The sequence below is a fragment of the Papaver somniferum genome, unplaced genomic scaffold, assembly GCF_003573695.1.
Source record: "Papaver somniferum cultivar HN1 unplaced genomic scaffold, ASM357369v1 unplaced-scaffold_128, whole genome shotgun sequence".
NCBI classification, from domain to species: Eukaryota; Viridiplantae; Streptophyta; class Magnoliopsida; order Ranunculales; family Papaveraceae; genus Papaver; species Papaver somniferum.
Window position 1 is genome coordinate 626,243 of NW_020621936.1, and position 10,355 is coordinate 636,597.

Below are 10,355 nucleotides of genomic sequence, written 5' to 3' on the forward strand. Positions count from 1 at the left end.
CAATTGGAGACATGATCAGCTAAACAACATCCCACCTAATTCCATCCAGCACATCCTAAATATCCACATTCTTCCTGACAACACCCCAGATAAACTAATATGGCCCATTTTAAATCAGGAAAATACACCACTGCATCTGGGTATAGTTCTCTGATCCAATAAGATAACCTCTCACATCCAAACCCCCTACCAACAACCAAAATTTTATGGACCTTACCATGCCCTCCCAAAATTCAGCTTTTCTTGTGGAAAGCTATCAATGAAGGTTTACCAACCTTATCCAAGCTACATCACATTAACCTCTCAACTTCCAACCTCTGCCCCCGATGCAACTCCGAACCAGAAACAGTTGAACATATGCTTACTCATTGCCCGGTGACAATGTCTACCTGGACCAACCTTTTTAACCGCATATCAACAATCCAACCCCAAGGAAACAACCATCCAATTACCTTAAACCCGCAAACAACAATTTCACAAATACTGCAAACACTGGGCAGTTCCTCTTCTATCACATCTTGTTATTTTCTACTATGGTCACTCTGGACGGCCAGAAATGAAATCGTGTTCAATGAAACACAATCCACTCATGCAAACATAGTAGCAAGATCTTTTTCACAATAACAAGAATTTGATTGGGCAAAACAGATTTCCCCACCAGTTCTCCCGGGAAAACTGCCTCCTAGAATTCCAACAAACATAACCAAGACAACTACAACCATTCAAGTGGGTTGGTGTAATCCGGAACCAGATTGGATTAAGATAAACACTGATGGAGCTGCTAGAGGCCACCCGGGTATGGAGGGAGCAAGATTCATTTGCAGGGACGAGAACGTGCAAACGATAATGGCTCTTGCACAACCTCTAGGACTAACCACGTCGATCACAGCAGAGACATGGGCAACAATATTGGCAACCAGAACTGTAACTGAAAGAAGATGGACTAAAGTGTTATTTGAGTCGGATTTTGAAAATCTCATACACTTCATTAAATCTCCAAAGGAAGCCCATTGGTATATCTTAGAAATGATCGCAGAAATTAAACACCGAATGCGTCAAATTTCATATTATGTTATTCAACACAATTATAGAGAAGGAAACCAAGCAGCAGCAGGTCTCGCAAACTACGGGGCAGACGATAGTCAAGCGGGAAACTACTCCCCCTCAATATGGGACCGGGCAAACCCGACTTTTCTTAACCAAATTCTGTTAAGAGACTCTACGGGAGTTACTTTCCCACGTGTAATAACAATTTAGTCGTTTTTATATTATATGCATGCTGCAAAAAAACATATTTGTCACTCAAATCAAGTTTATTAGTATTCAAAATATTAGAGACATCATTCGTTACTAACATTAGGACTACAAGCCATACTAAATTTGTAAAAATTGACAGATTGTACAGAGTATAAGTTGAATTCTTCAGTAATCAGGGATAAGTTCTTATATTGTCCAATAGATTTAAAAAATATTAAGGAGTCATCTACAAAGAAAAACAAACAAATGAAAGACAGACGGACGACTCCTATAAGAAAATAAAAATGCCACAAGTTTGATTATTATGTCATGCTTTTAATTAAGAGTGCTCCAGAAAAGGAATCCATGCACAAGATAAAATGATAAGCGGATAAGATACCCTTATCAGACAAAAGACGTATGCCTAGAGAGCCATTGAGAAAATGGAAATGGAGATAGTTGCAAGACATTGTTTGATCGCCAAACACCAATCTTCACATAACCCAAGCCTATTAAGAGTTTTGAGCATATATTTAGTCTATCAAAATCCTTAGACATATCTAGTTTTATGGCCATCCGACCTTGCATAGCCATATTATCCCCCATTAAGTCAATTAGCTCATAAACTACAATAACATCGTCGGTTATTAACCTTCCAGGAAGAAAAACTATCTGGTAATGATCTTTTCTTGGAACGTGACTTCTACACGGTAACTAACAATATATCTACTATTTTATATAGAACATTACGTAAGATTGGTTTGAATGCAACATAATGTTGAGTTCAACGATCTTTGAAATTTCTGTGTTGCTTTTGAATTGCATGATCTTGTTTTTCTGGTCCTAGATTCACATGGTCCAATATGCAAACTGGCTATGGGTTAATTTTAGAAAAACTTGAATGATGGTTGGTTCACTAAAATGCTGAAATGTTGTTTCCCAAACTTTGTATCAATAATCCATCTAAAGACTCCTCAGATCACTACCCATTACAACTTTGATGATATTTGTGTGCCCAAACCTTTTCACATTAAGGCAATGTGATTTGAAAATCCTAATTGTAGAGATACTATAGTAACTTCTTGGTCTGCAAATGTTATGGCTTCTCTTACTTATAAGTTAAAGGCTAAGTTGCATAGTACTAAGAAAGGTCTCAAGAATTGGAACAAATCGTACTTTGGTAATATTCAAACCAATTATCTACCATTAAAACTGATCACTCTGATGTCCAAATATTTGACCTAATCAATTTCTTATTAATCTTTAGACTAAAATCTAGGTTAGCCTTCTTATATTCTCTGAAGGAACTATATTTGATGGATGAATCTAGAGAAGTCTGGCTCATTGTAGGAGATAGAAATACTCTATATTTCCATCGAAGTACTCTTTCTCTAAGAAAAATAAATGATATGAGTTGGATCAAGGAAAAAAACTGGAACATAGATTGTTCGTTTCAAAAACTTGTATTCTTTTAGTCCTCAATCTTTTTAAGAGGAGATTATTCAAGATCTTCCGTCTAAATTCTCCCAAGCTCACGTAATAATATTATTAGCATTTCTCTCACACATAAATTAAGAATGTTGTTTTTCAAATCGGAGGGAAAATATCTCTTAGGCCTGATGATTTCACTGATATTCTATCAAAAACACTATGATATTATAGGAGACGTTGTTATTGAGATGACCCGAACTTGTTTTATAACTAGTCATGTATTTAAGTTTCCAAATCATGTTAATACTGCCTTCATTTCAAAGGTGCATTTGGCTGAGTTAGTTTCCCAATATAGACCTATTGGTCTCTGCAGTTTTATTTACCAAATTCTTTCAAGAACTATAGCCAATAGACCAAAATCCTTAATAGAAAACTTGATCTCCCAAAACCAAAGTGCTTTCGTTCCCAAGAGAAGTACCTCTGAAAATACTCTTCTAGCCAATGTGGTGCTGTTTACTCAAGAAGTTGTGAATAATCTTGTTATATCTAAAGCTAAGTTTTTCAGAATTTTTTTCTTCAAAAACTTGGCATGTGCGAACATTGGATTAATCTGATAACAGAATGTCTTGCCACAGTGTTTCACTCTGTTTTTACTATTAGTTTTCGTACTAGCTTAATAAAACCTGAGAGATGACTTAGATACGGATACCCTTTGTCTCCTTACCTTTAGATCCTTTGATCTGAGGTCTTGTCTTCTTACATTGATAAGTTGACTAGGATAGTGTGACACCCCAAATACTAAACATGATTAGCTAATAGAATTACAACCTAATTGAAGCATCAAACCTAGATTACCGATTTTAAGAATCATAATTACCTAAATGCTAATTAAAAAATTTCAAACTCTTTGATATTATATAAATGAAAGTCTCTCGAGTAAGAAGAATATTTTAATGTGTTACTTTTACAAAGTAAAGAAAGAATACATATAATAAAATATCACAACATCTCTAAATTCGATAAAAGGTTTAAGCTACGAAAACGGATATCTTCGCCCGCATCATTTCTTCTGATTACTGAAAATGAAGTGGGAATGAGTGAGCACATGATCCCAAAGGGGTTCCCAATAATAAACATATAACTCTCGAGTAACCACTAACATGCTCCACAGTTCTAAAATAATAGTAACTGAAAGAAGACAATTAACAAAGAAAACAGATTTATGCATATGAAGCAAGTGTTATCCCAACCTCGCCAAACTCATTGGAGAAGACGACGCTAGGACAATACCAATCAATAATAATAACATTGTCCACATGAAGTGCTGAACCAAATCATGATTCAGAATATTACCATCAAGACCAGAAAGTTAGTCAAACAAGCATAATATGCACACGGGTGATTTCCCTCAAATAAAATAGTATATATAATATCAAAACCGATGAATTACCTCCCTATTAAAATAATATTGCTTATAGATGAGTTACCGCCCTACTATATTAGTAAACAAGAAAATAAATAAATATCGAAACAGACGAGTTACCGCCTACTAAGATAATATTCAAACGGATGAGTTACTGCCCTACTCAACTTAGCAAAGAGCTGTGGGGAATCACAGACACTCCTTGCAGGGAAATCTCACAATGCATATCACACGCAAACACATCGTAGCAAACATCACATCACATACAGATACATCATATACATCATACTCAAAGATACATGAATAGTACATCAAAGTACACGCAATCATGCACACAGAAAGTAAAGTCTCATCATGCTCGCAGATAAAAGAAAGCTTAATGATTACAAGAAGGTTACAGAGTTCCCACCTGTTTTGATGACAAGCCACGCCTACCTTGAAATATAGAATCCACTAGTTCATCCTTTGAATCGATCGTTGTTAATATAAACTACACTACACCATTTTAAGGGATTCGTAACTCAGATTGTGCCGTTGCTAACTTTCCGTTGCTAATATAGGTTGCTAATATTTCGCACCGAAGTTTGCAAGCTCACCACATAGGTTGCAAATAGCAACTGCACTGGGGTAAAGCGTGTGAATTACGCGTGTGGTCGGGAACACCAGGACTGGTAAATACGCCCCAGTCAAACCTCGGTCAAGCCTTCTTTTTTTTCTTTCCACCCTTCAACCCATCTAACCTATATCCTGCCTTACGTTTTTCATTTCGCATTATTTTCTCCTCTTTCGTCTTTCCTCCCATCTCCATCTCCATCTCCATCTCTGTGTTTAGAGAACTCTTTCCTCTCTTCTCAACTCTGAACTCTCGCATCGTGAAGAACGTCAGGTATAATCTTTGACGGTTTCTAGGGTTTCATCTCTATTTATAGGGTTTAGAGATTTTGATTTATCGATTTCTAGGGTTTCAACTCTATTTCTAGGGTTTCAGCTGGATCGATTTAAGTTTATGTTTTATCGAATCCTAGGGTTTTTGTTAGGGTACCGACCACTAAGGTCCCAGCAGTTTTGTTTAAATTATAGATTTTATGGTTTAATCTTTGATTTCAGTTTTTCGATTTCCTTTGTGAATCTGTTTTTTTCGATTTCAGTTTTTCAATTTATTCTTTCTCTTTCGGTTTTAGGGTTTCATATGTGAATCTAATATGATTTTTTTTTTCCATTTTAGGGTTTGTCAAGGTTGAAGAACGTTGAAGGTATATTGTTTTATGTTAAGCTGTTTTAGGGATTTTGATCTATTTTCAGTTTAGGGTTTAATTTATACTTTTGGTTGTAAATTATAAACTGATTTTAAGAAAATTTATGGTTTGTTGTTTATAATTCAGTTCATCTGAGTGTGAAGAAGAACTGGTCAGAGTTGTTTTAGGAATAACTAATAAGGTATATGTTTCTATGAAATTGTTTTAATTGTCCTTTAATATTGTGTATCTGAAGTTGGATGATAATAGCATGTTTGTGCGAAGGAAAATTAACGTCTTTCAGGTGTGCTGAAATTTTTATTTCACCTCTCTTTGCAGGTACGTGAAAGAAAATCTGAGTTGGCTAGGCTAAAAGCCCTTGATTGTGGAAAACCATTGGATGAAGCATCATGGGGCATGGTATGCTAATAATGCATTTTTTCCGAAAAGTGTTCTAGGGGTTTAATCTCTCATGGATATTTGCCTCACCTTATTTTCTCATTCAATCCAGGATGATGTTGCCGGATGTTTCGAGTATTGTGCAGATCTCGCTGTTATATATTTTTCCTCTTGAATATTGGTAAACTCTACTGGTTACCTCTTTGTATAACTATTCTTGTGTTTACCGATCCAATTTATACAATCTTTGAATCATTTTTTTTTTGACGTCAATGCTGGATTATTCTTTTCCGAAGGAATTACCCTCTTTTGATGGCCATATGGAAGGTGGCTCCATCCTTGGCTGCTGGGTGCGCAGCTATACTAAGCCCTCTGAGTTGACATCCATGTAATGCTTCTCCTAGTTATCTTTTTATGTTCCTTTCCCTTCTTGTATGTGTATGTTAGTTTATGTTTTTCCTTGTACTGACTAGCCCATCACATATTCAATTTTGAGTACTTGTTTAGAGCTGGGTGATATCTGTAGAGAAGTTGGTCTACCTCCTGGTGTACTCAACATTGTAACTGGATTAGGTCCAGAAGCTGGGGCTCCTTTAGCAGCTCATCCTCATGTCGACAAGGTACAGTCATATCTCTCAGTCCTGCAACTTTAAACTTTTCAAATTCTTGATTAATTCTTCATTTACAGCTTTCGCCATCAGTTATTAGTATTTCGTTTACAGCCTGTTACTTTGGAACTCGGTGGAAAAAGTCCTAGTATATTCGAGGATACAGACCTTGGCAAAGGTGTTTATCTTATTTACAACTTTACTTTGCTTAAACATACTATCCGAATATCCGCACAATCTTTACCGACACGTAATAATATATGGAATAGCTTCTGGTGTCTTGAGTTATGTAGTAACAAGTTGGGACTTGAAATTGAATCATTATATTACAGTATTTTCTTTTCTGTTGATATAGATGTTTTCTGTTGCTTGTATCTTCATTCTAAAAACAGCTTCTGAGTGGACTATGTTTGGTTGTTTTTGGACAAATGGTCAAATGTGCAGTGCAACATCTCGACTTATTGTACATGTAAGTAACAATCCCCTGCTTTGCAAGGATACAAAGTATGTAGTTGTGATTTTATTATACTTTCTATCAGGTCGACAACTCCATCTAGTCACTAGAATTAAGAGCTACTCTTCTTTAAACATCTGGAGTGTGGTTATGCTAAACTTCTGAAACTATAGTCAGTGTAGGCTCATTGTATGAATGTTGTTTCTTGTTGAAGTATGTGGCACTAAAGGCCATCAGTGGTGGTTATAGTTTACAAAGTTTCAAATTGAGTAGCTCATAATTCAGTTTCAACTTTCTTGTTGCTGGTACTACTTTATCAATTCTTTTCCATTGAGAAGTGTTCATTATGATTGTTCCTTTTGGGTCCAGGTGAACTGGCAGTTGTGGAGGACGAGGCCGAGAAAGGTGAATGATATCTTTGGATTGAGTGAGAGTTTCTGAAATCTAAAAGAAAAAATAGGAAATGTGGTCTCAGATGTTTATTTTTGTATCTTGAGTTTGTTGTGGCTTGAGCTTGAGTTACTTTACATTTCCCCCCTCACCTTTCAGTTGTTGTATCATGAGTTTGTTGTGGCTTGAGCTTGAGTTTATATATTCATTAGCACTTGGTGTTTCAGTTATGCAGCTTGAATCATTGGCTTATTTTTTGTTCTAAATAGTTTAACATTCTTACATTTCCTGTTTGTATGCTACACCATTGATCAGTTCACAGATTCCCGGAGGTCAATTACCCCCTGGGATGATGAGACCACCTATTCTGCCACGACCAGCTGGTATTCCAGGTTAGCTGAACTTTGTGCGATTTGTTTCTCATTATTACAACGTTTTTCAAACTGCAATAATTTTATCTGTTGAACTGTTCTACAGTTGGGTTAATTTAAATTTCATAAGAAGTGACGTGTGTGTAAAGATTCATATATTCTCGCAGATGCATACAATGAATCAATGATGCACCGGCACTAAGATGTTCACACTGAGCACTATGTTCTTAGATCTTTAATTTTTATCTCTGAGATGACAAATCTGGTTGAGTATGATTCTTCATAGATCATGCATCTACCCTGGTTGAGTATGATTCTTCATAGGACGGGTTCGTTACAATATCATTTGCATTTTATTCAATAAGCCATTGGGTCTGGTGGGTCTTCATAACAGCTGTCTTAACTTATATGGTCTTTTTTGTTCTATTTGTGCAGTTCACACTTTTGTCAGACCTGGAACCATCTCTCAAAGCTCTTAAAGATAAGCTCTTGACTAAGAATGTGCATTGACTTTTTAATGAGCATTGATTGTTAATTGGTAAAGATAGTTCCAGGGAATTAATGAATGTTTCTTATGTTTTCATTTGCAGCTAATTATTAGCATTAGCATCCCCGGGCAAGATGAATTTGTTTTCCAACCACGCTTATTCGGGAAGGTAATGCTAGTTTTGGAATTTTATTTGATAAAGAATGAAGTTAGTTATTTCATACTTGTAGAGTGTGCAAGTTGAACAATGCCTTTTGCCTCAATGAACTAAGATAACATTTTTGGATGGTATACAGAACTAAGATGTCAAAATCCACACTGCTACAAAGTCAATGATTCAAATTACATTAGTAGTCTGCAGCTGCGACTATCTGAACACAACCCAATTAGGTCAGTCGTGGTTAAGGACAGATTGGAAACATAAATCATGCTTAATTGTGTCTCATTTTCACTAAATTTTGGTTTGGGTTTCTTTATTGTGTTCCATTAATGTTGGTGTAAAGGTTTCATTTTTAATCTAGGTATACACTGGTTTTGGATTTAATGGTCACTCTATCTATCGCAAGTTGAATTTATTATGTGGGTTCTGAATATAAATCAACCTCTGTGTTACATTCTAACTTTTTGCCCAATATTGTTCTGATAGCAAATTACTTGGCTTTTTTCAGTGGATTGTGAAATCTCTACGGTTGGGCAGACTCATTCATGGAAGCTTCGCTATGGTTATGATTGTGTGAATGATGATAAAGATGTTTCCAACATCGAGGCCAAGATGACTGATGGTATGTCATATATCTTAAATTTTTTAGTAGTTCACCAGTTCTTAGTTTCGTTTTTAGTATAGTCAAGACTCAAGATTTTGGTGAACGTTTTGTACAAAATAAAACAAGAACAGGTTTAGGGGATAGTTTTGTGTATTATGCTTACAAGATGCTAGTGCAGACCTAAAAAGATGTCACAGAATCCAGCGTAATTTAGGATTTGGCTGACTTCAGCTGGATTACAAGATGATCCCCAAATTCTGGTGAAGATTCAATGTTTTTACAGAACACCAATTATATGCGCAAGCTTTTGATCTATCATTGTTTTAACTCAGGGCATTGGAAGGAGGATTAGAGACAATGGAAACTTATTCAGTTCCCCATATTCATCATTTCCACAGATGTTGCCTACTTATACTTGCACATCCATATTATTTCTTTATTAGTTTTTGACTTCAATTGATTTATAAGCATACTGGTTATCTGATTGGAAGAATTTGTGATGCTTTGTTCGCAGGTTGATTGAATGATACTGTGTTATGAGATCAGAAATTAAGGTTGGAGAACAAAGCAGCAGCCATTAGTCCCTTGGCAGCTGCAAGATTTGTAAGTTTATGTAGTATCTCCTTATAGTGATTTAAGTTGGAAGAACTTAGGAATTTCGTAACTTTACATGAACTGAACTTAGGAACCAAGTATGTTTCTAATGTGTACACTAGTTTGTTGTGATACTTGGAACACATTTGTATCAAATACTCATACTTTATGTTAAAATCAATTGAAGAATCCATTTTCATAATTTGATACAGTTTTGTATGCTGAATGAATGTATATCTGTGGAAATGATGAATGTGGGGAACTGGGTAACTGCAGTGGGGGAAATGGATTTTGACCAGGTCAATGAAGACTTGTCCTTTTATTTTTATTTTGCAAAATATTAGCAACTCTATCTGTTGCTAAATTAGAACCAGAACCAGTAAATTAGAACCAGCACCAATAACATTTTAGTTCTGGGTAGGGGTATTCCTGTAATTAGAAACAGCTTAGCAACGAAAGAACATAGTTGCGAATAAACAGCGTCGCAACGGCGTAGTATGTTGCGAATATCCGTTGCTGACCAAGAGTTGCATCGGAGCTTGTGCCGTTGCGAAAAAATGCACACCGTGTTTTGCAACGTCGATCTGCCGTTGTGACCCTGGTTAGCAACTTCTAGGATCCGTTGCTAATTTCTAAAAAAATGGTGTAGTGCTAACTTGATCAAAGCAAGACAAATCATGCCTCATATCTACATCATCACCATGAAGCCATAATCATTATATATTCCAAAACAAGAGCATAATTTTTTATTCACCATCATCTATTTATACTATCTTATTTCCACTCTTTGTTTGATTCAAGAGTTAACACTCTTAACTCTAGATAATCATATACTCTCTCACTCTCCTAAACTTTATCTAATTCATCTTCTTCATTCCATCACCATCAAATTCTTATTATCCTCATAAACTCATAACTAATCATTAAAACTCACCCATGCCTTTCTACCTCTATTAATACCCG

General features: G+C 35.8%; 1 long non-coding RNA gene across 5 annotated transcripts; it reads left to right on the plus strand.

The window, feature by feature from the left end:
* The first annotated feature begins 4,880 nt into the window (after positions 1-4,880).
* Positions 4,881-9,585, plus strand: LOC113332135. Of its 5 annotated transcripts, XR_003351346.1 has the most exons (16): positions 4,881-4,976; positions 5,316-5,343; positions 5,473-5,527; positions 5,665-5,745; positions 5,837-5,905; positions 6,021-6,112; positions 6,232-6,344; positions 6,447-6,510; positions 6,725-6,801; positions 7,156-7,191; positions 7,492-7,568; positions 7,715-7,876; positions 7,983-8,203; positions 8,331-8,424; positions 8,703-8,816; positions 9,313-9,585. It is a non-coding gene; the product is annotated as an uncharacterized LOC113332135 (long non-coding RNA). The 5 variants fall into 5 exon arrangements; XR_003351347.1 differs by lacking the exon at positions 8,331-8,424 and having other exon boundaries at positions 6,413-6,510; XR_003351345.1 differs by lacking the exon at positions 8,331-8,424.
* The last annotated feature ends 770 nt before the right edge of the window (positions 9,586-10,355 follow it).